Genomic DNA, 3,808 nt, shown 5'->3' on the forward strand with positions numbered 1-3,808 from the left:
AGAAATAAAAAAAAAAAAAATAATAAAAAAAAAAGAAAAACAGAACAAAAGGAAAATAGAAAGAAGAAAAAATACAAAAAAAAAAAAATAAAAAATAAGATAAGAAAGAGACTTAGAGAGAGAGAGAGAGAGAGAGAGAGAGAGAGAGATTGCAAGATTGCATCATTGCATCTAAGGGGATGTTCCCTCAAGTCCTTAGTGAAGCAAGCAGGGAATAGTAATATGATGAAGATTGCCAATTCCTCTCATGTTGGTTTCTTCCCATAGTCTTATTTTCCCTTTATCAAACTTATGTGGAGTTTTGCATAATCCATTTTCTCTCTGGAAGCCAGAAGTACCTGAGGCTACTTACTACAAAAGAAACTCAAAGGAAGTCTAAAGCAAATGTTAAGACTTGAACAGACTCAAGAGGTCAAAGAGAGTGAATCTCTCCTTTCTCATGCTCTTACAAAGTATGCCACACCCCTCACGCAGGCATGTGGCATTGATCTCCACCAATAAGGAGAGTATCTCATACCAATGGACATGGGCTGCACATGAACTGTGGACCACTTGAAGCAAATACAGGTTTAAACATTTTCCTTCATTTTTTTTGAGCAAAATGCACATGGGTGTCCTATGTTCTCTATTTATGGTTTTGGAAATATAAATATCTTTAGGAAGGACCTGAGATATCATTTGGAGGAAGAAATGTGAGAAAATGTTCAAGCAGTGCTCAGCAGTGTGATATTTTTCAAGACTCTATGTGACATTTAGGACCACTTTCTGTGCTGATGATAAAATCTGTTGATCTTTGTTGGTATGATGAATTGGGAGAAGTATGTAATTTGAGGAAGCAGTTTTCCGTTTAAGAGTCCTGCTCTTCATTATGTAATGAAGTAACCCTAAAAGACTATATTAGAGAAGCACCCCAAAAGCTTCAAAGATGACCAGATCACATGTCTTTTGTCTGAGGACCACTCTAATTCTGTTCAGGGAAGAACACCATTGCATTAGCTATGGGATGATAAATTTTTCAGCCATAGCTATTCATTAAAGCCATCCCACAGAGAAGCTGAAATCTGTACTGGCAAAGGAAACCTTCCCACTGGTGAAATCGTGGGCCCCTAAATCATAAAGCAAATGGATAATGTTATCCACTGAGAATCATGACGTCAACTGGATTCTCATTTTTACAGAAATGCAAAGGTTGCAAACTAAACCCTCATGCTGCTTAGTTATAAGATTTATTCTGTCCAGTTCTCTAGTTAGAGGTTAGAAAGTAGACTGTGATAAACGCATGGAGCAAAGTTGTGAATGGCTGTAGGAAAAGAAGGTTTTTTCCTCTAAATTGTGTGTGAATGCTTAGTTGTGACTCTGGTCCTGCTCTTTCAGGTACTTCCCTGGGGACGAGATTAATAGGGCAGGGAGAGGGCTTAATTCATATGGATCAACTCTGTCACTTGTGCTAATTTTGGCCTGACAGTTAACACCAAGACAATCCAGGTTCTCCTCCAGCCAGCACAGCACCATCCGTATGTGGAACTATCAGTTATAGCAAACGGAGAAGTTTTGAATGCTGTGGATAAGTTCTCTTACCTTGGCAGGATACTTTCCAGGGATGTTCACATAGATGATGAGGTTGACACATGCTTTGCCAGAGCTAGCTCAGTGTTTGAGAGACCCTGAAGGAAAGTGTGGGAGAGAAGAGGTATTAGGCTGCCTACCAAACTGAAGGTCTACAGAGCTTTTGTGCTGACCTCAGTGCTGTATGATTACGAAACCCAGATAGTATACTAATACCATGCCAGGAAATTGAATTGATTTCCATCCGAATGGTCTTGGGAAGATTATAAAGATCACTTGGCAAGATCAGGTATCAGATACTGAGCTCCTTTCTTGAGCTAAACTGCTAAACATTCAAACCCTATGGCAGAGAGCACAACTCTGATGGACTGGTCACATTGTTTGTATGCTTAACATACCTTTACCTAAGACTGTTTTACAGAGAACTCACACAAAGCACACTACCATGGAGGTCAGAATAAGTGATACAGATTTCCCCTCCTCAGAATGACTAAGATGGAGTCTATGTTGGAGCCGCGGTTAGGTTTGTGGGCCGGGGGCCCCTCACCGGGCCAGTTCTACCGCATCCCGCCCCTCTCAGGAGCTCTCCCGGGGCCGGACACCACTGTCTTCGGAAGCCCGATTATTCGGACGCAGAACCCAATGGTGACAGGGACCTCTGTCCTAGGTGTGAAATTTGAGGGAGGCGTAATAATTGCAGCTGATACGCTGGGTTCCTATGGCTCCCTGGCTCGTTTCCGAAATATCTCTCGAATCATGCATGTCAACAACAATACCATGCTTGGTGCCTCAGGGGATTATGCTGATTTCCAGTATGTGAAGCAAGTCATTGACCAGATGGTGATTGACGAAGAGCTACTCGGTGATGGACACAGCTATAGCCCCAAAGCCATCCATTCTTGGTTGACGAGAGCCATGTACAGCCACTGCTCCAAGATGAACCCACTCTGGAACACCATGGTCATTGGAGGCTATGCTGATGGGGAAAGCTTCCTCGGCTATGTGGACATGCTTGGTGTAGCCTATGAAGCCCCTACGCTGGCCACTGGTTATGGTGCCTACTTGGCCCAGCCCTTGATGCGAGAGATTTTGGAAAAGAAGCCAATTCTAAGCCAGGCAGAGGCACGGGAGCTGGTGGAGCGCTGCATGCGTGTGTTGTACTACCGAGATGCCCGATCTTATAACAGGTTTGAAATTGCCACAGTGACTGAGAAAGGAGTTGAAGTGGAGGGACCTCTGTCTGCGGAGACCAATTGGGATATTGCCCACCTGATCAGTGGCTTTGAGTGATGCAGTTTTATCTCCAGCCTCGGCTATTGGGTCCTAACTATTCCTGGCTCTGCTATTAAGGCCATGTTGGCTGCCCCAGGACTTGAGATTTGACTTTTTCCTTTTATAAGAGATTGGTAGGAAATAAATCATTCTGGACCTCCAAAAAAAAAAAAGAATAAGTGATACAAGGACAATCTTAAGGTCTCTTTGAAGAACTTTGGAAGTGATTGTGAGACATGGGAGGCATTGGCACAGGAACACTTGCCATGACATGCCAGTATTAAAGAATGTGAGAGGCTCTATGAGCAAAGCAGAATCGGAATAGCTCAAAAGAAACGTGAGATTCCCAAATTTAGACATCTCCCCTGCAAATGTTTGTATGCAATATGTGTGCCTAACCCATGGGAGAGTTTTCTGAGCTCATATTGGTCTGATTAACCACAGTTGGACACATTGTACCATGACCCTGACATAGTGATGTCATTTTGGTCCTCTTTGAGAATGGACAACAACCAGTTAAATATGGTAGGGAACACCTAGTTCTACCCCTTTATTTTATAAAATATTAGAACTGGTGTTTGTTTAAGATTGTGTGTGTGTGTGTGTAAGAGATAGACAGACATAGACAGGTAGAGAGACAAAGATCAATCAATAAAACATTTATTAAGCACCTTCTGTGTTCTAGGTACTGAGAGACAGAGAGAGAGATAGAGACTGAAAGATATGGACAGAGGCACAGAGATGCAGAGAGAGATACAGAGAGGATGACAGAACAGATAAAGGGAGACAGAAATAGAACCAGAGAGACAGAAAAAGAGATAGAGGCAGAGAATTAGATATAAAGCATTAATGAAGCATGTGCTATATGCCAAGTACTGTGCTAAGCAGTAGGAATGAGATTTTACCAAAGTTGGGGTAGAATGATGGTGGGTAGGATGCTGGGGAGCAATGTGGTGTGATTTCAGGGGCC

At 42.6% G+C, this 3,808-nt stretch overlaps 1 pseudogene; it reads left to right on the plus strand.

Moving 5' to 3' along the window:
• The first annotated feature begins 2,025 nt into the window (after positions 1 to 2,025).
• LOC138149594 (proteasome subunit beta type-4 pseudogene) lies at positions 2,026 to 3,017 on the plus strand (annotated as a pseudogene).
• Positions 3,018 to 3,808: the final 791 nt, after the last annotated feature.

The sequence above is a fragment of the Petaurus breviceps genome, unplaced genomic scaffold (genome assembly GCF_028583685.1).
Source record: "Petaurus breviceps papuanus isolate PSGF00001 unplaced genomic scaffold, PetGlider_PUasm1.0 90847, whole genome shotgun sequence".
Lineage (NCBI taxonomy): Eukaryota > Metazoa > Chordata > Mammalia > Diprotodontia > Petauridae > Petaurus > Petaurus breviceps.